General features: G+C 38.1%; 1 protein-coding gene across 1 annotated transcript in view; it reads left to right on the forward strand.

Annotated features, from left to right (window-relative positions):
• Window positions 1-8,395: 8,395 nt before the first annotated feature.
• Window positions 8,396-24,647, forward strand: part of GRM7 (glutamate metabotropic receptor 7) — a 1,143,247-nt gene continuing 1,126,995 nt past the window's right edge. Inside the window, exon 1 of the transcript XR_014250531.1 lies at window positions 8,396-16,594. The gene's annotated coding sequence lies outside the window, so the exon portion shown is untranslated. The remainder of the gene's footprint in view (window positions 16,595-24,647) is intronic.

Consider the following 24,647-nt stretch of genomic DNA (forward strand, 5'->3'; position numbering starts at 1 on the left):
CATGATTCGACTATAAAATTTAACTTTTACTAAATTCTGTAATGTAAACTTGATGTAAAGGACAGAAATAATGCTTTATATATTTACATTCTTGTAAATATAAAACTTGTTTTCAGTTTGGAAAAATATGAAGACCAATTTAGAAACAAATGGTCAGCTATTTGTGTGAATACCAAACTTCTCAAAATAAAATCTACTTATGAAAAAGAGCAAACATCTAAGAAAATAAATCAAATAAATATGCAGAATTTATTTTCACATATTTAACTACATAATGATTCCTCTCCATATCATATCTTTTTCAGTGTATTTTCCTTGGAAAACTGACTTAAAGTACACAAAATTAAGATGAATTGTTGGCGCTGTCTTCAGTGAGGACTAGAGTATTTTGTCTCAGACTCAGTCTGATGAGGAAAGCTGATAATACTGTGTTGATTTACAGGGCAACACTACCTTTGCAACCAGAGGGCTAGAAGTAAAAACTTTATCTTACCTTAAATAATAAAAATTCTTACCTATTTGCAGAATAAATCAAAACAAAATATCTGCAGAGAGGACCTAAATTCCCAACCACAATATCCATAATTTTGGCCAGTATTCCTGCTGTTGATACTATCTGGAGTCTTTCCACACTTGCCCAGCAGGTCATCAGTTTTCTTCACAGGTTTGAAATCTGCTTCAGATACAGGCAGGTACCAATGGAGGCAAGATGACTGTGTGTGAAGGTCTGTCTTATGAATGTTGGAAAGAGGCATCCAACGATAGCAGCAGGGACAGAAACAGACAAATATGTCCTTTATAATCATGAATCAGGTGGATAGTGCCCAATTAGCAATGGGCATGACCGGTTTATTAGCATAGTACCAAATTTCTGGGTGTATGTGGTATTTCTTTTTAGGGCTGGAGGGAAAAGAAGAGGAACTGGGGTCATTTTCTGCTTCTTTTTCCAAGGCTAATTCTAAATCCAATTTGACTGCTTTTTTGCCATTCCTTCACTTAGGAAAAGGAAGAGCTCAAGATGGATCAAAAGAGAAAAAGTAGGGGAGAATATTCAAGTCAAATGCCCTGAGGTGGATATCCCTTGTTCAGCACCCCAAGGGGTTTTGAGAGATTTCTGCGTCCATTGCTTACTTCCAGGTCGCTGGCAAAGCCAACCAGTGGAATGAATTTAAAATGCTCACAAGCCTGAAAGTCAACCTGTTGGGCAGTGTGGGTAGGTATGGCTATACACAGCAGAGTGCCATAAGGTATAAATATAAAACAGAATTTATTGTGAGGAAAAACTTCGAAGCAGGAAAACACTACACGTGTTCCCCTGAGGTCTCATTATTTCACACAAAGATGTGCTTAGGCAGGGTGTGGTTGAGCTGGATGCAGCAGGGAAAGAGCTCCAGCAGACAGATCCCACCTCATCAAGCTCCTCATATTGAAAGGGAAATAAGGCAACAGGGCACCTCTAGTCAACTGTGTTAGAAACAAAAATTTTTTAGCTAAGGGAGTGACCTCATTAGTAAAGAGAAAGCTCTGAGCTCTCACTGTGCCGGTTTCATCTTCTGTTGATCTAGCTCAGCCCTGGTGAGTCCACTCTTTGCTTGCCCACCAAGATGGGGAGGAATTGCTCTCCCAATACCAACTGGATGGGTCTCTCCTCACTGGCCCAACTCCTTGGCAGATTGTAGTGCAATGAAAAAAGCTTTGATTTAGAACACATCTCAGTCAACATGGCAGCTGTGAAAACAGCTCCCTGCTCAAAAGGATCCTGTCCATATTCCATCGGCAAGCTCTCAGCAGCCCCAGCCAGCAATGGAAAGCTACCCTGTACAGTTTGGAAGACAGCTCTTGAAAACCCATTCTATATGTCACAGTGATGCATCACCTTATTTCAGGAATGGAACTCCGCCAGGACAACCAGTTGCTGAGAGGCAAAGCTCATCATTTTGAAGGACTAGGTGAAGGCAAATTTAATTTCCTCCAGGAGAAAATGTCACCACCACCATTGGTAAGCACGTGGGATTCAGAGTGAAATTTGGCTACATCTTCACGTAAAGTTGCTTCTGGAAGAGGAAGACATGATTTATGACCAAAGAGCCAACATTTTCCCATAGGGGGTTTATTTCATTTATGAAGACAAAGGGAAAGACATTTAAACAAGAGACTTGCTAGTTTTTCTTGATGATCAGAAAACCTCCCCTGCCATTTTGGCTGTAATAAAAAAGGTAAAGTGAATTAAAAAACAACTTGTGATTTCTATGCCAGTGACTGAGAGGCAGGTGATTAACACCTCCCCAGACAAGATCCACTAACGATGCTTCTCTCCCCAAACAAGACAATAGTACTTGGTTTCTAGATACCAAATTTTATTTCACATTTCTCAACGAACATTGAGTTTCAGGTCAACACACACACACACACATACACAATTTTGCATAAGATTAGAATTATTAAATAAATGCCCTTAAGGCAAGGGACACTTTTTCTTTTCACATTTTATTGGGGAACATCAAAAATGTTATTTTATGAAGGGCATGTTTTATTATGTTTTTGAACTAAACAAGTTCAATAAAGCAAATGGAAAGTAAATAGGAATGTCTTTTTTTTTTCTTTAGTAGTGATTTGATCAGGGAGTTACAATGCTTTAAAAGACACTTTGCTAAGTATGTTCTTAATTTGATAAATCACCATGTAAGCTCTGCTTTTTGACCAAGGGAATATTTTTCTTCGCATCAGTTCCTAGATATGCTGTCAGCATGCATACATAAAATGTAGGAATATAAACCCTATACTCACCTCACTGTGTTGTTACAAGAATTAATCCATTTGTTTTCCCTTAGTTGATAGTAGCTGCTAATATCACTGCTATTCTCTTCTAGAAGCTTAATGTGCTGTTCCTTTTATTCTCCCTCAGTTAAATGTTATTTTACTGTGTTTGTCTCATTCATCCCAGTTTGCAAGGTCTGTTTTTAACTCTTGTATCTAACTTGTTTGTATCTCTCCCAAATGTATGCTATTCTCCCATTTGATGAGCCTTGCAAAAAGGTCATGTTGAAGAAGACAGGCGTGGTGGTAGAACTCTGTCAGGTTACAGTCAGTTTACAGTTAGAAACCTCCTTCATCCTCACCTGAGTCATCAACAGTACTTGGATACGTTCATTCAACACATCATTAATTCACCTCCCTATCTGCGTCCTCCTCCATGCCATAATATCTCACATATGAATAAGAAAACACTATCAAATTCACACATACCAGGTCTATGTCACCCTTCTAATCTACCACTTTAATAACTCTACCCACACACACACAAAAAAAACTAAACTAAATACAAGCAAACAAAAGTTTGCAAGGAATTTGCTTGAAGCAAGAGGTACGAAAAATCAGTCAAACATAATTAAGTGCAAGGATATTATATGTGTTAATTCAGTTCAACACATATCCATTGCTTTCTAGAAGATGGTGCGCCTCCAACAAAGATGAGAAGCCCACCAGAAAGTCTTAATTTTTGTGAGGCTGTCTTTCTGGGCCCTGCTCCATCTGTTATATGTACTATGTAGCGTCTGGCACGACTTTGGTTTTGGTCATGCTACTTTCTATTTGTATTCTGTTTTTATCGCTTCCTCTTGTTATCCAGTAGCACTTGATGACAGAGGTCTTGGCAGCCCCCACTTTTTTTTCTCGGCACCCCTTCCTCTGTCCTGTGTAATCATGACCTAACAGACATGAGAAGTAACCCATCTCAGAAGTGATTGTAGTAAGCAGTGGGTGAGTGGGCTATCTCTGAATTTTTGCTTTGAAATCTTGCTGAGCCATTTTTCAACAAGAAGATAATATTTTGTATTGTTCAGTCTGGTATAATCACGCCATGACAAAAATGGAAACCCTTAGAAAATAGGGTAGGTAAATTTAGTAATAGGCTCAGTTATATTTTGTACACAGGTAATAAGTGGCCCTTTTGAAATAGGACAAAGCTGATCACTGCATTATTTGATTAGATTGTTCTCATTGTAGCCAGGTGATTGGCTAATTCTCTGATAATTCTCAAAACACATTCAGAAAATCAAACTAGGATGCAGAAAATAGAATCCAAACAACACTTGCCTGTCTTGTACATAGAGTGCTAATTGACCTTTCTCCTGTTACATTCAAGGGGGTTAAGGAAGATAATTTTATGTTAAGAAATTTAGGACAAACTAGAGGGAGGAGTAACAGAAAAGATGATAGAGGTATTTTGCCTTAAGAAAGTCAAGTTTTATCATTTGTGAATAGGTCTCTGTGATGCTGGAAGTAGGAGGTAATTTTTACAAACACAATGGTGCACAAGGCATATTATATAGGTCATAGGAAGTTCGGATTTCTTAATTCCTGGAGAATCCTTCATCATAAAAGTTAGGTGAGCATCCATGATCGCCACTCATTTATTTCAAAGAGAAGCATGGAGGTTTCAGTGGTGGAATAATTTCTGAGGGTCAAACTATACACTCCTCTGAATGGAGGCCAGGGCTGGCAAATCCTTCCACTTGTAAGGGAAAATGATAGATGTTTCCTTTAGGGGCTACTGTACTTACCTCACACCCCTCAGCCGGGCTGATTCTTGAACATTTAGAACCAGCACAGCACTTGGTTTCAGAATGCAGGGGACAATCACACTGACAAGAAACTGTTCACGTATTCCTTTGTGTCTCATCTTGAAACAGGCAGAATGACTCCAGTTGTTTTGGTGCTGTTGGGTGAAGGACTTTTTCCCCCTTCAGGCCTGGTATGATGCAGTAAATCTTTTCCTTGGGTGTAGAGAAGCGCAATGCTTTGTCTTGCTTCTCTTCTTTCCGAAGGATACTCATTTGGGGAGCTCAGCAAATTTGGGGCCTATATTTGTTTAGTGAATGGAGATGATGAGTGTGAGAGTTTTATGAGTGTAAGGATAGGGGGATTGGGAGGCACATTTAAAGGAAGGGAGGTCAGGAAAAACTGATGTTGGGGGATGAGGGATCTGTGGAGAGACAGGCAAGAAGAAGTTTGTAGTTTGACATTTCGGTAGCAACACACCAGCACTGGCGGCTTGCTTGGGTCTCCTTTTCCTTTATCCATCACCAGAGGAGTCTTCAGCCTAAGAAATATGGCCCCTGGATGCCAGAGATAAAAGAGAAAGATCCTTAAAAAAACAAAAACAAAAAACTCTTAAAATTATTTGGACATCAAATTTATAAAGTAAGAGCACAGTTTTGAAAAGAGGTACCCCTTGTTTTGCCAGGGATTAGGTGTGGGACTTTGCTAAGATGCTGAATCTCTCTGTTCCTCAGTTTCTTCATCTGAAAAAGGCTAATAACAGCCCTTTCACAGAGTTATTGATGGCCGCCTAATACTGAACCCATCGTATTACATGTGTTTTATATATTTGTTCTTATAGTAGTTTTTCTCATTTATGTAATAATATTAAAATATTATAGAGCTTCAGAAAATACATAAGACACATAGTATTTTTTTAAATATTTCAACTAATATTTACTGAGCGTTTGCTAAGCACAGCTACCTGCTTGAAATGCAAAGAAAAACAAGTCATGGCCACTTCCTTAAGAAGGGAAAACCTAGTAACATATACTGTCAGCATTAGTTAGTTTCTTCTTTTCCCCCTTGCCATAGATTTTTCAGTATGGTAGTGAACATTCTGCATGGTTTTTTTTTTTTCCCCCTTTGGCCTTGTAACATCTCATTCCTCCTTTACTCCTACCTGTTCTTCCTGGACAAGGTCGGCTCCTTCCTCCCAGCAAACCATTCATACTCAATTTCTAAATGTTCTGGGTATAAATAAGAATAACAACAAAATCCCCCATCAAATTAAAATGTTAATAGATGCCAAAATACTAATAAGGGGCCAAATTAAATGATTATGTTTTGGGGGATAAAAGAATTCCATTTCTCCAGGAATAAATTATATCAAGATTAGTTGCAAAACAGGAAAAATGACTAAAAGTGTTTTTCTTTTTTATATTATCTGTCCTCTCACTTACTAAGATAGTACTAATGGACCTAACCATGAGATTTTTTTTTATTTGGGAATAATTCCAGATTTACAAGAAAGCATATATGGGAATTTTCGAAAAAAAAATTTGTCTTGGCATACCAGATTTCAAAGGTTGAGTAATTTGATCAATGGTTTAAGACCTAAAGTTATTTCACAAGTTAGCACATAATAAACTTTCTAAAATAGCCTGGTTTCTTTACATGGTAAACTTGTGAATGAGCTTTAGTCTATCATTATGAACAAATCATTTCTACTGTTGTTTCATTAAAAATCAATTGCCCTTCTAACTGACATATGACTACTCTTAATTGTCATCAGATTTTTTTTCTTCAAGATTCAAGCACAAACAGAATCAGAAACTTTATTACAATATTCAGTTGTCATCATTAGTTCTGCTGTGATCAAAATATTTATGGTGTATCATTCCTGACAATTCTATTTGGAAAATATTACAGTGATTACATCACTATTTATTCAATTACAATAAGAATTATTCATCCTGAAAAATTTCTGGAGCTCATTTTCTCGTCTCCAGCCGCCATACACACATGGGGTCTAATAAACTGAGTGAGTTTAATGCTGTGTTTTAATTCCACGGTGTGGCATGTTTTCCTCCCAAATGTGGACTGATTCAATCTTATGAAACTGTGGCGGCTTTTTAACATTTTGCCTTCAGAGTCAGGTCAGGCACCCTTGACTGTTGCTCATTATCACCCCTGATGGCCAGCAGTGTCCTTAGTTTCTACTGAGTGTAGCATTTTGGTTGAGAAAGATAGCTGAGAGTTCAGGCAGATCTCAGCTCTGCCACTGGAGGTAATGCACAAGCTCTCTGAGTTGAATTTTCTCATCTGTAAAAATAGTATTTAGCTCATAATATTGTTGGAAGGATGACATGAGATAGCATAATTCTTAGCTCATAATAATGTTTGTGGTATACACTTAGAAAAATTGTAGGAATATGCACAGAAAAATAGAATTCAGAAAAAGGAAGCAATTTGAAGAAGGGAAAATTCAGAATCAAATTTATGTTTGTGTCTAAAGTGGTGTTTAATGGAAAGGAAAAAAAGTGAGCCGTCCAGTCAGCTGGCTCCTTTAATATTGTATAATGTAGGGTGTGTCCTGGAACGTCTTTGAGTTAGAGTTTTCTGATCTGGAAAATGCAACTAATAACCACTACCTGGGGGGGTTGTTACAGTGATTAAATGAGATGATGTATGTAAAGAGGGTAGCACAGTACCTGGTGTATGATACACACCCAATATATTCTTTTGAAGGGTTAGGAGTGTAGTCCCATGAATGAGTCCAGTACACTTTTGAAAATGAAGGCTGGAACTTAGATTAGGGATGAGGCTTGAAGACCTGAATTTGGGAATCTAAACTGAAGAAGCCATTTGTAAAAACAAACAAACAAAAAGCCTGGGATAACACCTAAGATTGCAAAAAAACCCCACAAAAACAAAAAAACAGTCTCTTGCCTTCCACACTTAAAATTGATATTTCTCTCTTTTGTTATATGAATTCACAATTCAGATGATTTAAGGTCACTGTGTATCCCATCCATCTTTTTAATCAACGTTTCATGTCAAAGTTAAAGGGTGGGGTGTTTTAAAATTTTATCTATTGATTTTTTCTCCCTGTGTTCGTGAGGGAAACTCATCCAAACATTTGATTTATTTACGAGTAGTCCAGATGTTTATGAGGCAGAGGGCAAGGGAGAGGAAAGTTTCAATGAAGAGTTGGCCAACAAAATAACATTTTAGGAAAAAAGGATCAAAAATGATTAAAATGAGTCAAAAGCCTTAACTAAATATTACATGGCACACCATTTGAAAAAACTCGTAAATAAATCAAATGTTTGGATGAGTTTCCCTCACGAACACAGGGAGAAAAAATCAATAGATAAAAATGTATTTTCCAAAAAGGTACTTTTAAAACACCCCCCACCCCTTTTTAACTTTGGACCATGAGAAACAGTTGATTAAAAAGATGGATGGGATACACAGTGACCCTTAAATGCATCTGAATTGTGAATTCATATAACAAAAGAGAGAAGCTATCAGAAAGTCCATATAACTATATCACATAACTGATAAGCAGTGGCTATTGATATAAAGTGTGGAAGAAATAGAAGTATATTTTTTTGTACTCCTTGTAATGTCATGCAAGACGTTTATTCTCCTGACTGTTTGCAGCATACAGGGTTAGAATATCAGTATCTCTTTATTTTGTTGTTTGTTCATGTTCAGAGAAGTAATGAATTAAATGGCACACTTGAAATGCAAGAATCAGAAGTCTACTTTATGGTCTCACTTTAGGAAAATAATTTAATGGGATAAGAATTGAACGTAAAATCTCCTGTAAGAGGAAGATTAAAAATGATTAGCTTCCTTCACTGTTGCTCTGCTTTTCTAGGCGGATGCATGCACACTCACTTTGTATCACTGATTTATCCCTCTGGTGGAAATACTGTGCTGACTATAATACCAGCCTCTTTGTGACTGGAATCCTCAAAGAGCAACTTGACAGTTTCCATGTTTCAGGATGTATCATTCATAGACCTTGGGAAGAGTGTTTAACATTTCCTTAAAATTGGCATGAGTTTTCACTAGGGTTACTGTCGTTAACAACCAAGAGACATATCACAGTAACAGTTTGCATAAAAAGTTAACCCCTTTTAACTTGCTATTGTTGTCAATGCTTATTCAGTGCAGAGCTGTGAGAAAATAATATATATATTAGTTTTGGAAAGTGTTGGCAGTGATTCCTGGAATTTGAGTTCTAAATAATCTCTGGATTATTTTTAAAGCTAAACTAGTTCTTTTTAAAGCTAAATAAGTTCTGGATGGAGCTCACAACCGTCGTTTTATTGGCCAAGTTGTGGATTGTCTGATATATGAAATATGTACACATCAGGTGTTATGAATTGTTCTGAAGTACCACCATGGGGCATTCCTGAGACTCTGGATTTCCTGGAGGTTTGACCAACTAGCTATACTTTCCCTTCTTTACGAGGGGAAGATGACATAGTATCTGCCCCAGATAGAATCTCTTCTTTCTGGACAACCCTCACAGAAATCTCACCAGTAATTGTGTAATCAAAGACAAGCCTTGTTGCTCCTTAAGAGATTGAGGGCTTATGCTGCCATATTCATTGGCAAAAAATGGGATTGAGTGTCAAAGCAATATCTATAAGAAAAAGAATAAGAATTAAGATAAGTTCATTAGGATTATGTCTTCCACAAACTCCTTATTTATCTCTCTCCTAGAACAAACCAAGTCATGTTTTAACTTTTGCCTGGGGTTGTAACCACTGACCTAAACACATCTTTGTAATCCAAAAGTCCTTTGTACAAAGTAGACACTTAATAATGCTTGAGAAATGTAACAACTTCTTATGCAATATATTCTCTCATTTAAAAATATTTGATGCACACCTGCCATATTCCTACTGATAATCTAGCAACAGGACAGATAGTCATAAACTAATCTGACAATGCCCTGGTGTTCTGGATACTTCCATTCAATGGTAGTGAAGTGAGATGGGAGTAGAAGAAAAATAAATAAGATAATTTCAGACAGTATAAGAGTTAGAAAGAAAATTTAGGGTTAATGTGAAAAAATAAATAAATATGTGCATGAATGAGTGGCCTGGGAATCTAAGTGCATTGTGAGTAATTGGATCATGGGGTGGTGAAGGCCAAGTGGCAGCACTCAACCAACTAAGGGAGGGTGGGCGTGGTTACTGTAATGGACAGAGTCAAAGCACCACTAATCCCAGGAGACGCCCCCCCACCCCCGCAAAAAAAAGAGTAGCTTAAAATGGAGTGATGGGCACTTTTAATATAAGCTGTCTCCTTGAGTGAGGGGAAAAAAACAAAAAGAAAAAACCCTGAGCTTAAGTTAGAGCACATTTTCTTTTGGTTTATTTATTTTACCATTCTCCTTCTTCTCCTTCTCCTTCTTACTATTTTAGATTATGTGAAGGCTGGATATAGGGACAGCTTGGTAAACATTAAACTGTGTTACCAAAGTGAAGTTACATAATGCTGATTCTTGAGCTGTTTAAAAACAGACCTTACTTTTGTGAATTGCTTGGTTTAGGTCCTAATCTGCCTGGAGGCAGGGTGACCTCAGAAGGAATCCTCCAGCCGAAGCTTCATGTTTTTATACTCGGCACTTGGACTAATTGCAAACTTAGGTGAGCTAGAAGCACCAGCTAGCCAAGGATGTAAAAGTTTTATAACAAGGTTAGAGGGAGTGAAATCCTCTGACATCAGTGTGTATGAAAAAGGGGGCGTTCTCTCTGAATATTCTGCAACATCAATTCATATGGTACCATTTCCCTTTTCTACCCAACATACATTTCATTTAGAAGAAGATTCTGCTGCATAGAGCAACCACCCTGTGAAATTAGTAGGAGGGGCTCTTCCAGGGGCCAGGCTCCAAACTGCAGCTTTCTTGATAAACCATCACTGACAATAAAGTTCAATGATAATGAAAACATGAAGGGATGTTCTGTGAGCAAGGGCTACTGACCTTGTTCATGACAAAGGCCACAGGATCCCCCATTGTTTCAAGACCTGTATTGTGATCGTGTATAAGCAGAAAGATGTGCCCAATTCAAATCTTAGTCCATAAACTCAGATGTTCAAGAAAGCCCAATTTATCCATGTTTTTAAAATTAAAAATCATTCTGATTCCAATGATGGGAAACATAATAGTAAGTATCGTTGAGGTTGACTTGCTCAGGATTGTGCAAAAGTCCCAGAGACTCTTTAGCATCGTGACATTGGGCACATCCATAGGACCATTGGTCATTGGTCATCCATCCATGGTATCAGTGAGATGCCCATTGTACCAGTCTCCTTGGTATCTCTAGTCATAACTTTTCTGCTTTGGTGCTCTGCTTGGGGAAAAGGCAATTATGGGAAAACCAAAAGTTCCTGTGCCTGAGCTCCAACCTTCTTATAAACTCCAGAAAACCATCTCCTTTCAGATCTTGTCAACTAACTCCCTGAGATACTGATACTGAGACTTAAGGAACCCATTTTCTTTGGCTTGTTTTCTTATTTCTACAAGCTCCATTTTTTTTTTAGCCTTAAGAAAATCTCTTTATATTTCCTCTTCCTGCCCTTGGAGACACTCACTAGCATAATTGCTTTAAAGTGTTTATGAAAGACAGGAAAAGAGATTTTAACTTTAAGTGGCTTCTGTTTTCCACTCTGTAAACATCTGTGACTAAGGGCCTGCCTTCTAGCTTGCAATGAAGGAATGGAAAAAGAAAGGAAGAACTAGTACAAGTACATCTCCCAGCAAATTATTCTTGCACAAAAACATAAATGTCAGGAAAGGAGAAGAAAGAGAAGGAAAGAACATTTGGTTCAGTCAAGTTTCAAGTTTCACAGGACTAGAATATAATAAGAGCATCATGCTTAATAGTTCATATTTCCTTTCTGGACTATTTACAACTATGTTATTTATCCATATCTGAACTTCACTTATGCCCCCCGCCCCCACTCCACTTTTTTGTTTTTCCCATCCATGCCTTAAGACATACTAGGACAGGAAAAAACAAATGCAGCTTTTTATTGAAGTAAATCATCCAAAAATATCTCTTTGCTGTGAAGTGAAAATCTCTTCAATGATGAAAACAGGCATGTTTCCAGCCAGCCTTCTTCAGCTGCAATGCAGTCGGTCAGTTCTCCAATATTCTACACCAACATGTTGAGGCAGGCCAAGATGGTTTGGCTGCTGACATAGAACAGCCCATGGCTGGGTACCCATCTGTTAGAGACAGAAGCAGCCAGGGAAGGTTTGGTGATGGCCAGGATTCTGAACTCGATGAGCTCTGTCTGTTCCTGGGAAAGTACCTGCCATTATGCAGGTGAGTGCAGAAAGGAAGTGCCTCTGCCAGCACGGAGGTCTGCAGGTAGTCACAGGGGCTGGCTTAGAATCTGGGGTGTGGGCCATAGAATTCCACTGATGGCATTTCTCATAAGGCTTTCAATACGATATGGGCCCACAGCCAGTAGGAAGAGGCCTACGAAAGAGGTAAATGATGAGAAAATGTACTTATTTTTGGTTGTTATGAGCAGACTATTCTTTCGGAGCAGAAGAAAGGGAAAAGGGAGAGGACAGGATGAAAGTTAAGAGATTACAAGCAGGCTACCGCTTACTGCTGAGTCTGACTGCGTGAGATCCAACCAGAGGCAGCCAAGGTTCAGTCAAGATCAGAAAGGAATGAGGTCTGAATCAAGTCTTGCTCTGAGGTGAGGCTAATGTAATTCAGACTCTCCAAGATCAAAACAATCACCTTGACAGAGTTCTTAAGGCCCTACTATGCCTTGTGAATAGTGAGTCTAGCTGTGAAAAATCTAAGATACCCTAATAACTGTCCTTGGTCAGGAAAAGACTGAAGAGTGTAACATGTTTCTTTGAAAATGGTTGACTCTATCTAGACCAGGGATTCGCATGCTTTTTCTGTAAAAGTCTAGGTAGTAAATATTTTAGACTTTGCAGGCCACATATATTAATGATACTCCCTCTGTTGCATATTCTCTGTTGTTTGTTTTGTTTTGTTTACAACACTTTAAAAATGTGAAAACCATTCTTACTTTGAGAGTTTTACAAAAACAGACCCTCGACTAGATTTGGCCCTCAGAGCATAGTTTACCAGCCCTTAATCTGAAGCATTTCAAACCCAAAGTCTATGTGGCCTCAAAAAACAAATGGTTAGGAGGATGCAGTGAGGAATGAGAGTGGAAGGAGACCCTGGAATACTCTGGAAGGTCACACTTCAAGGGCACATGGAGCAAAACTAGCATTGTATAAAGTCCTTTCAAAGGCACAGAGCATCTGGGTTTCCACAGTGTCAGAAGCAGCACAGAGTCAATGGCCTCCAACCAAGAAGACAGCCTAGGCCCATTGATCAAAGGGAGGTTGCTTATACATATACATGTATCTATTCTTTTGTAAATTCTTTTCCCATTTAGGTTATTAGAGAATATGGAGCAGAGTTCCCTGTGCTATACAGTAGGCCCTTGTTGGTTATCTGTTTTAAATATAGCAGTGTGTACATGTCAATCCCAAACTCCCAATCTGTCCCTTCCCACTACCCTTCCCCCCCCACCCCGTAACCATAAGTTAGTTCTCTAAGCCTGTAAGTCTGTTTCCGTTTTGTAAATAGGCTCATTCGTATCCCTTTTTAAAAAATTCCACATATAAGCGATATCATATGATATTTGTCTTTCCCTGTCTGACTTACTTAACTTAGTATGATAATCTCCAGGTCCATCCATGTTGCTGCAAATGGCATTATTTCATTCTTTTTAACAGTTGAGTAATAACTGAATCACTTTGCTGTACACCTGAAACTAATACAACATTGTTAATCAACTATACTCCAATATGAAATAAAAATTTTATAAAAAAGGGAGGTTGGCTTTTGCAGTAGGCACACGACATCAGGTTGGCCGTAGGTCTCTTATTCATGGTGCAATCTAGTTAATTCCAATTCTCAGCTTTTCTTTTAAAGTTCTCACAAGAGATTTTTGTCAGCATTTTGTCAGGCACAGATAAACCTGAGTCTGGGTGGACCCTAGTTTCCTACTACAATATGAGCATCCTAACAGAGGCCATGTAATATATATTTATCTACCTGGAAATCATCCATTTCCCTCCCCTTTGTCACCCAAATCACATCTATTCCCATTGTCCTATTAAAGACTCAATGATATACCATTTTTTTCTTCTTTAGACAATTCCATTAATTGTTTCCATTCTTTTGACGATGACTCCTCTCCTCCGGGTGTCTTTTCTTGTTTGTCAAATGCAAGCTGGATCAGCTACCTAATTTGCTGGACCAAATGCAAAATGAAGATGTGGAGCCCTTTGTTCAAATATTATTCTGAATTTCAAGACAGCAACATCAGAGCATTAAACCAAGCCCGGGGCTGTTTTGAGCCTGGGGTCACGTGCACTGCATGGTCCCCATGTCCAAGCAGCCAAGCTGAATGGAAGTAATGATCCACACCTGCTGTTATGAGTTTCAAATGGAAAGATGTGAATACATTTAGTAAAGAGCAATACTAAAAACTAATTTACCAGGCTTTGTTAAAACTCTCAAAAAGGATTTGTTATAAGCTCTGTAAATGTTTTCATTAGTATAATTTTTTTTCTATTTTTATCTTCTGTTTTGTAGATAATCTAAATTTCAGGAAACTGACATTTCATTTCCTCTACAATCCACCCTGCTCTGGGCTCACGTTTAGTATGGTGTTGGTCATCTAACAGGTACTCAATAAATGGGCTAGCTAATATATAAATGGTCAGAGAAAAAAATTTTCCTCCTATGATGTGTTTAGATTCAGGCAATATAGAATGGACTCAACTTTGTATGTTTGCTTTGAACATAAAAATTTACAGCCTTCTCTAGAATTAAATTAATTTGCACATCTCTATTTATTTATATTTGATTTATTTAATTTTTAAAAGTTGTGCTAATACGAAACTCAAAATTATTTTCCACAGTCAGAGGGACTTATTGTACTTCAATTACTGTGTCACTGAAATGAAATAAAACTCAAAAACTAATTGAGTTACTGGCCACCTCAAAGCAGGTATTCATTGTGAGTTCCTGCGAAAGTGATTCATACCTCTGTTTAAGTTAAGGGACTAAGTAGAGTAAGAGCATTTTCAGTTAATTTAAGCCATGCATGTGCAAGTAAGAAAGTAGTTAGTATCAAAGATCTATGTTTATCTGAAGAAAACTGCTTTTTCCCTCTTAATGTTTATCAGCAGAATTGCTGAAACACACAATAACCACTCAAAGTCTAATCTGCTATTAAATTAAAATAAGCTACAAATATAGACTTGGAATTCCTTTTCGATAGTCCTATTGGCTTTCCTGTTTTCTATACTGCTTTTTTATAATATTGTTCTTGTTATTATTGTTATTATTATTACTATTTTGGTAGCCTGCCTTGGGGATAATTTCAAATGCGTATACTACAAACACAGGATTTTTAGTGCAGTTCATGTTACTTGGAGGTGATGTTAAACATCAAGTATAGATAATATTATTCATATTGGTAACATTTTGAGGAAATAAGGTAATGATAACTCTGTGTGCTTTATATTCATTTAGAATGTTCAGATTTTCAGAATATCACAGAATACCACAGAAGGAAAAGAGATGATGCTTATCTTCACGGAGTTTAAAATCTCATTGGGGAGACAAAACAGGCCAAGTAAAAATTAAATAACATATTAAAGAGTGAAGAAATTTAAATATCAAATAAGTGGGCAGTCATATTTCTAAGAATTTTGAAGAACTGGACACTTTGCAATTTACCTTAAGCAGGTAGGAAAGTGGCTGTTTGCATTAGGTTATTGGATATAAATTCCTCTCTTTTCAACTAAAGTTTTCGGTACTCCTTTCTTAGCTATTCGCATATTACTTCCTGGACATATGGGTAATTTACTTTTTTTTCTTTATTATTATGTCTCCATTATTCTTCCTTTGCATATTGTCTCTACATCATTATCATTCATATCCGATACTAAGTTTGTAGGAGGTAAGAAGAATATTTGAGTTTCTTTTTTGTAAAATCTAGCCTACAGACTTTTGAGTTCCTGATACATGTTATTTTTCTTTCCTTGTTTAAGGACCATCATGATATTAATCATGCAGAACTGTTAAAAGTAGTTCAAACTAAGGCTCAAAATGGTCTCTGGTTCATCACTCAGTTTTTAAAATTGTGCTGATTTTGTAATTATACATAGTATTCCCACAGGCTAGAATCAGAGAACGTCTGGAATGAACTTATCAGTTTACTACCGCCAAATGAGGACACCAAAACAATATAGTAATGAGTCTGAAGTCCTTTATTCAAGGGAAGACCACGCGTGGACTGGGGAGGGACGGCATTTCACGAGCAGCGCAGCGCTCTTCTCGCGGGATTTTGAGCCAGCGCGAGTTTTCTAGCGCCTCAGAAGTGGCGGCGCCAGAGCGGTCTGAGAGGCTGGTGTCGCTCTCAGATGTGTTTTAGAAAGCTCCAGGAATACGGAAGGAAGAACAAAGCCCAGAGTTGGCTTGGCTTTGGGGGTTGGCAGACTGGATACGCTGCATTTCTGGTCAAGCGGAGCATTTAAAGGAACTCGGCAGCTCTGTTTGCTGACGTGCCCCGAGCAGGAGCGGCCCTATCTTGGGCCGTGGAATTGATTTCAACCTGACCCTCAAAGTTTTGTATTCAGAGCACATTTGTGGCAGTCGTGCTGGTCGGTCGGAGTGGATGCTCTGGAGCTGTACAAGGTCACGAAGCCGAGTGTAACCAGTGCGCTCACCGTCCCGCCTAGGAGACGGGCACTTGCACAACTGAGTGTAACACGGAGCGAGCGATCCACGCGGGGAGGAAGGATGCACTGGGAAACTCAGGAGGAGGACTGGGAGTTCGTCCTGGAGAGGCTGGGAAAATCATTTCCGAGGAGGTGGCATCTGAACTAGGTTCGGACGCAGGAGTGGAATTCACCGAGCCAGCACTGAGGGCTTTCCAGGCAGAGTGAACCATGTGAGCAAAGGCAAGGAGACCTGACACTAGGTGCTATTTTTCTTGACCTTAAGTCTGAAAGTTTCTTTTATTGGTAATCTGAGCCTCGTGTGCCTGTGAGGAAAGGTTCTGAGGAAATGGTGGGGGGGCTTGGGTCAGAGAGAAAGTAAACGCCTGTCTTCTCCCTCCGCTCCCTTCCCCTCCCCTCCTCACCCAGCTTGGAAGCTCTCGTCCCTGTTAAAAGTGGGATAGACGTCTAACCCTCAGTCAAGCAGCCTTGACTTTGCTGAGGGCGTTAGGCGGGAGACAACAACTAGGATAACCAGGTCCTCTCTCCCAGAAATCCACAAGGATGGGCCAGGGATGGAGGCATTCAGCAAGCGGGCTGTATCCTCAAAAAGACCATCTATTTGTTTCTGCTTCCTGGAAGGCCAGTGCAGTCAGGGTTCTACTCTTTCAGAGCCTGGTTCCACATTTTCCTAACAATAAATTTTTTTGCTGACTGGAGTTAATTAGTATTGCTTTCTGTTGTAAGGAATGGAATAACTTCCTCATTCAAATGAAAAGGGAAGTTGAAGAACGGGTTTATGACTAACCTTAGAAGCTTAGAAGGAGTGAGGTGGTGGCCAAGCATATGGCCAGGTGAAAGCTTGGAGTAAAATCATAGCCAGCCAAGGTAGTAGGAGTTGTTGGCTGGAGTTCTTTTTAATTCTCCATTTGTCTATTATGAAGCCCATTCAGTCACTCATGATAAAAGCTATGAAACTGTGTGAGGGTCAGGTATGCATCACATATCTCTGTTCAGCAACTCAACATGGAGACTTGATGCGTGCTAACTCTGTCTTTATATTAAACAAAAGAACCATCTATACGTTTTGGTGCCTTTTAACATAACTCACTGAAACAGTTTCAAAATAAATGTAGAGATTATGAATTAAATGTGTAATTTCTCCCAAAATTGCAGCACTTACTGGCTTTCATTCTCCTTTGACTCTTCTAGACAGACTAACTGACGCTAAGTTTGACTTTCATCTTTGTTAATTTTCTCAAATCAGTTTTTGACTGATATTCACACATGTCATTTTCACATGAATTAGTCTGTCTGCAGGTGAAAATTATTTTTAAAATGTAAGTTTTGCTGACCCCTTTAGCTAATGGTTTTCTGCTAAGTGATTCATTTTTATGCTGCATTTTAGAAGACAATAAATACATGGCTGATAGAACTATTTTTGCTCAGAATTACTGTTTTTCCTGTCCTCTGTATGAAACCAATAAGTTCTTGTGTTCAGCTTGTAGAATAAGACTAAGAGTGGTCATCATGTAATTATTTTGGTCCTTCTAGCCTCTTTCTACAAAGAATTGAAGGTGTATTACTTCACACTCCTCAAATGACAATATTTAAAGGAATCATCTAGAGATATTGTTAAAATGTAGGTTCTGCATCAGTAGATCTGGTATGAGAACTGAGAGTCCATATTTCTAATAAGCTACAAATGTGGGCTAAAGTGCATGGAGCAGAAAGGATTTAAGAATGAATGGAGGAAGGAGATGATAGGAGGGTTTAGTGGGAACTTCGATGGGCCAGAAACAAAAAGAGCTAGGTTTTAGATTGAACTTTCCTAATCATTTGAAATGTAGCTTCTCCCATTAGCCACTGAAGTCTCAGTTTACCCATCTGTTAAAGTGGTATAAAATTTCTAGCTGAACTGAGGCTTAACTGAGAATACACGCACATTCAATTTGTGACATGTTAGAGAGTTAAACAAATGTGCAGAGGCAATCTTATTGATTTTGTATGGCACCTTGCTTCTGGAAGGAGATTTTGTGAGCTCTAAGAAACTCTTAACTTGTTTAATTAATAGAGAAAAATGTAACGGCATACAAGAGTGTGCACATAAGGTGAGGTCAATTACATGGACATGATTGCATAGAAAAAATCTAGAAGAAAAAAACTACTATTAGCAGTTGTCTGTGGGAGAAAGAGTTACGATTGCAGGTTTTCCTCTTTATGATAGTTCTTCATAGTTTTATGAATTCTATAAATGAGTGTGTGTCACTTTTGTGGTAAGGCAAAGCAGTTTAAAGTTAAATAGACTTGAAAAGTGCAGTCACTCGCCTCTGTATTGTTTTGGGATACATTGTGGTCTTACATCATTGTAACGGAAAGAGATAGCAATGAGCTAATATTTATTGGATTCCTGCTCTATACCAAACATTGGGTACAGTCCTTTTCACACACAGATCTTCAGCATAGATAGCCCTGTAAGTTAGTCCCGATACAGCATCCCTATGCAGCAGGGAGAGGTTTTCTCCGGTACACATATAAGTTCTCATTTCTGCTGTGTGTGAGACACTCTAGTAATCACCCACCTCTTCATAGCCTGCAGGGTCTGGTGGATGCCAGCCCTGCCTGTTTTCTACCATATTGTTTCTTGCTAGCTATGGTCCAGCTGCAATGACCTTGTTCTGTTCCTAAAATCCCATCAGCAGCATTCTCACCTTGGAGCCTTTGAACTAACTACTGCATCTGCCAGAATAATCTACCTTCCCAACATGCACAATTTAAATACCCGCTCAATTGTGGCCCTCTCAAAAATAGACTTTGATAGGATTCAGAACACACTACCCCCAAATAGTGCCAGTAGGCACTTTGGCATGTTGAATCTTTTAAAATGAAGGAATTTGAGAAACAGAGGTTGTGTGAAGACTGTCTGACCTCATCCTTCTCCCCTGAAGCAGGTCAGTAGACCCTCAGGTGAGAACTTTCCTGTTCCCAGAGGAAAGGAGCGTTCTTACCTCCAAAGATGGAGTGATTCCCAAGAGGAATCTGAGCAAGCAGGCTGTGCTAAGTATCCCTGAGTTTAGTACCTTTAGGTCATACCTATTTTTCCTATCATGTTTTCCATGACTTTCCATGGAAAGTCAAACCTAGTATCAAACTTTCATCAAACCTGAGTATAAAAATGCTCAGGTTTAAACATTTCTTCAAGTCTTCATTTCCTTTTTAAGGCTCCCATGTTTTATAAAACTTATATTAAATACATTTATATGCTCTTCTCTTGTTAATCTGTCTTGTCAGTCCAATTCACAGGGCCCCAGCCAGAGAACCTAGAAGGATAATAAAAGTAATTTTTCCTTCCTCTAGACCTTACTTTTTGACGTAACATTCTACCCTCATTAGTGCTCTTAACTTTTCTTATAGGAGTTAGAACTGTTTAAACTTAAGTCATTTACTTGTTTACTTTGACATCTTTATCCTCCACTAGGATGTGAGCTTCTGGAGGGCAGGGACTTAATTTGCTTAGTTAACAAGCTGACACAGCGAGGTGGTGTATTTGCTGCCCTCAGAGTCCGTGCTGGTCCTTGATTATCATGGTTTTCAGTCAGGACCCAGGCTTACATGCATGTCTGGGTGTGCATTTGGGACAGTCCTTGGGAGAGCGCAAATGTGCCAAGTTTCCAATGTGAGCAAGCATATTCCTCAGGATCAAAAGGGTAGATTATAGAGAAAGGGAGTTTATTTGATCATTCCGAATGTTGTATCTCAGTGTCACTGTGGTGTAGAGAAAGAAAGATGATGGAAAGGAGGGTAGGCAGCTTGAATACTTGCATTTACCTTGCTGTGCTGGTGTCAGGAATACATGTGTTCTGCATACTTCCATGGGTAAAAACAAATTTTCAAAATTGCTCCTGCTTAACATTTGAAATACCTTCAGGTGGAATTAATCAGTAAATCCAGTTGCCTTTAAATTTGGGATGTTCTTCTCTCCTCTTTTTATGTATTCTGAATACCATGTAACATGAAAGTGTGTAGCTGAATATAAAAATTCTATTTTGGTTGTTTGTGGAAAGTTGACAAAACACCTTCTTACGATGAAAAAGCTATCTTAATTGTGACTCTTGTGTTCAGGAAGGCAAATAGCTCAATGGCTTTTCTGAGGTTTCTGGGATGCTCTACAATTGAAATAATTCCTTGTAAACTTTATGGTGTATAGACTTAGGACACTGCTGAAAAGTTAACATCAAAAGAGCTTTGCAAATATACTTAGATGGTGATTCTGTTATTTATAGGTCTTGAAGTGAATTGACTGGGGGCAGGATTTCTGTACCTATATTTAAATCTATGGTTTAGAGTAAAATATTGAGGACAGAAACTTTAAGGAAAAGAAGTAGAGGAAGATTTTCAGCTATAAGGCTATTTCCTTGAAACTCAGTAAGCTCCCCCCCCAAAGGCTTCAAGCAACAGAAGGTGCCTTGCATTCCTTTTGGCATCTTCTGTAGTGAGAATCGCTTTGAATTTTATTCAAAAATGAGTTTCAACTAACATGTTTTATTATATTTACTTGGCAGCATAAGGAAAATGAAGAGGGCTAACATATTAATTTAACAGTAAGAGATAGACCTGCTACCCAAAGCATACCAGAGAGTGGACTCCATATTCCAGGACCCGATGACAGATACTTTTATTATCTATCACACTGTTGAAGTTTCCTTTTGTTAAATTGCCTTAACGGATTACTTTTATCAGGGTGGGGATTATCTTCTAGACAGTTCTTAAAGTCTTCACAATCCATCAGCCACATTAAAATTCTTATCTTCCCACAAATACTCCATTAATTCAATGGACCTTTCTTGTAAGAAGATCAGTCATTTGTATTAGCCCATCTCAGTTTGCTCCTGGTATAGTTTCTGTTGAGTACAAATTAGAATGCAAGATAATAATGCAAGATAATAATCTCCTAACCTCAGCAAAATAAAGTTTTAAGCCTGGATGAAAGTTTAAAAGAAACTCAATCTTAACAAAACAAGGCTCTTTTCAAAACAAGGCTTCTAAAGAATGTATTTACTACACATGTCTAACAGATAGTAATAATCTTGCCTCCCTCTTATTGTTTTTACAACATGAATAGAGCAAGTATATCAGTTGGGATTGTCCTTGGTAACAAGCAATGCAAAATCAGATAAATTGCAGTTTAAACACACAAGGACTTACTTTCCTCATATAACAAGAAGTCTAGCAGGCTGACTGCCGTAGGTGTTCAGTGGTACCACTGGGGACCCAGCTCTTATATCTGTCTCCTTTGCCATCCTAAAGACTGTAGCTTTTGACTTCACATTCTCAACATGGCTGCTTCCAGATACTGTGTTTCAGACAGAAAGAATGGCCAATTGTAAGGGACAAAAGCAGTCATGCCAGCTGAGTCTCTCCTGTTCAGAAGCTTTGTTAGATGCTCTACCAGTTGATTTCCACTAACTTCTTATAGCAAGATGTCACTTAGCCATCTCTTGCTACAGACTCTATAACAGACGAATAAAAGGGAGAAAGGGGTTGTAAATGGCTTTCAGATTTCAAATCAGCCTAGAGCCTGGCACAGTATTTTCACTAATGTGTCAAATGCCTATTAAGACAAACACATTGACCACAACAAAATTTGTAACTTTACAATGTAATTGCCACCAGCATGGTCTTAATTCAGACCTCATTTCAAGTAAAATGTGGTAATGATTCCAAATAAAGTTAGATAAACAATAATAATGTAATAATATATATGTGACGCTTACAGTACAGTAGTTATTTTTCTAAGCATTTTAGATGCATTAACCAAATAAATCCTCACAACATCCCTATGAAGTAGGTAATGTAATTGCAGTATCTCCATTTTATGGGTCAATGGCTGCAGCTTAGAAAGGATGTGGCAGTGGTGGAGCTGGGATTTCACAGCCCAGAGGGAGGGATCTCAAGTCCCTCCTCTTAATCACTGTGCTAAACTGCATGTGCAAGACTATTTCCTGTGACTTAAAAATTCATAGAACTTTGGTGCGTAACATGAGAAGTATGTTACTCAAACTTATTTTGTCACTGGAAAAACAGGCCCTGAGAAGAAGCTGTGGTAGCCAAGGTCACTGAGGTTTTGGAGTTAAAAATGGTCTGAGCATGGAAGTGAGGCTCCTTACACACAGTCCACTGTCCTTGCCTCTGCAGTGTGCAGGTTAATTCCCAGGTCAGCTGCGATATTCACACCCACTAGCAGAATACTTACAACCTAAAAAACCTATTTTTATCAAGTTGTTATTATGAGATTATTTCATTAAGCACCTAATTAGAAGAATTGGTAGTTAAGTCTAAAGACTTAACTGCATTCAGGTAAAAAGAAAAATTTTTGGCAAGAACCTTTCATAGGTGATCCTGTATATTTTACATCGTGTCATATCAAAAGGACATAAAATCAGGTTGCCTCATTTTAGTGGTGATAGGTTTGATCATATAATTTAAAGTGATACCAACAGATTTTTGTATCTAAAGCTGTAGTTTTCCCTTTGTGATGAATAAGTACCCTAGAAGTGGGTGGGAGATTTTTTTGGTATTAGGCTAATGACTGGCTCTGCAACAGTCTTTCATCTAATAGTTTTAGCTTCTCTTGGTTGTCCTTTCCTCAATTAATGATTCTCCAGGTGTTGTAGCATGGTGATTTTCTAATTCTCTCTTTCTTTCTGTATTTATTGACTGGAATTTCCTCTGAAGAAACACTTTTTCTCATCTGCTTGGGATAAAATACAGCTCCTTCTAAAAGCAGGTTGAATGCTTATTTCCCTTTGATTAGAAATTTTCAGAGTAAAAAATGGTTGTAATAATCACTCCAGTGAGACTGAAGAGTGTTAGTTTGTTTTCTTTTTGTGTTTCTCCATCTTTTTTTTCCCCAGAAGTATTACTGTGGTCTCATGAGATTTTATTTATTCAGTGTGTTTTAATCAATTAAACTTCCAGGAAATACAAAAAGGAATGAACACATTAAAAGGCACACACAATGAGACAATTCCAGATGTAGAATATTCTTCAAAATAACTGTCTTGGTCTGTACAGAAAATCAATGTAATGAAATAAAACCAAAACCAAAAAAAAAAAAAAGGCAAATGGGTACCTCTCATGGAATAATAAAGACCAAAGGGACATAAAGAAATTGAATGCATGAGTTTGAGAGTTGTTGTAATTCAAATGAGAGAAAATTGAATGTGGACTGTATATTAGATATTAGGGGAAATTGTTGCTAATTATTTTTGTGATGTGATAATGCTATTTTTGTTATGTAAAAGAATGTCTTAAGAGAGCAATCCTAAAGAACTTAGGGACGAAGGGTCACGATGCCTACAGTTCATGTAGAATTAATTCTGTAAAAGAAAAGTTTGTAAACACACACACACATTATCTAGATAAAGCAAATATGGCAAAATGTTGCCCTGAATTTATTTGTAGAGTATATAGGTGATCATATTATTAATTCAACTTTTCTGCCTGGGAAAATTTTTTTAAAGTTTTCCAGGAAAGTAAATGACTATGGCTCCTTTGGAAATGTAAGATACCCTCTTCAGTCTAGAGAAGTATTTTCTGAAGCATTTGTTTTGCCCAGGATGATTGGCCCAATATTTAGGCAGAGAGATCTGAGACCCCTTGCTTTGCTTTAAATAAGACAATTAGATTTCATTCTGATTTATATTTTGGAACTCTGCTTACAGTTTTGATTGAGCAAAGGCTCCGGTAACCTTCAAGAAAATTGTAATACTCTAGAAAGCAAGTCTTAAAATTAGTCACAAATTCCTTGATGAAATTTGTCCCAAAATAGGCAAGGTTTTGCAAAATTTGGCAATCACATAAAACCAGTGTTTTGTACTGTATACCCGATTAGGAGTCTATAACAGGGTTTGGCAAAGGCCACATGGTAATTATTGGGTTGGCCAAAAAGTTTGTTTGGTTTTAAGTAAAAATAAAAGACACATTTTTCATTTTCACGAAGAACTTTATTGAACAACGTATCCATTAACCAAGCAAACTTTTTGGCCAACCCAATACTTTAAACTTTGTGGGATATACAGTCTCTGTCACAACTACCCAGCTGCCTTTTTAGTAGGTGAAGCAGCCACAGAAAATATGTAAATAGATGGGTGTGACTGTGTTCCAAGAAAACTTTATTTACAAAAACAGTGGAAGGGCCCCATGTAACCTGAAGAAATAGTGTGCAGATTCCTGTCAATCACATTAAACATATTTGTGTTATTACAAAAATATAGGGACGGTTTTTCAATGTGAT

Source organism: Balaenoptera physalus (assembly GCF_965194825.1).
Source record: "Balaenoptera physalus genome assembly, chromosome: 11".
NCBI classification, from domain to species: Eukaryota; Metazoa; Chordata; class Mammalia; order Artiodactyla; family Balaenopteridae; genus Balaenoptera; species Balaenoptera physalus.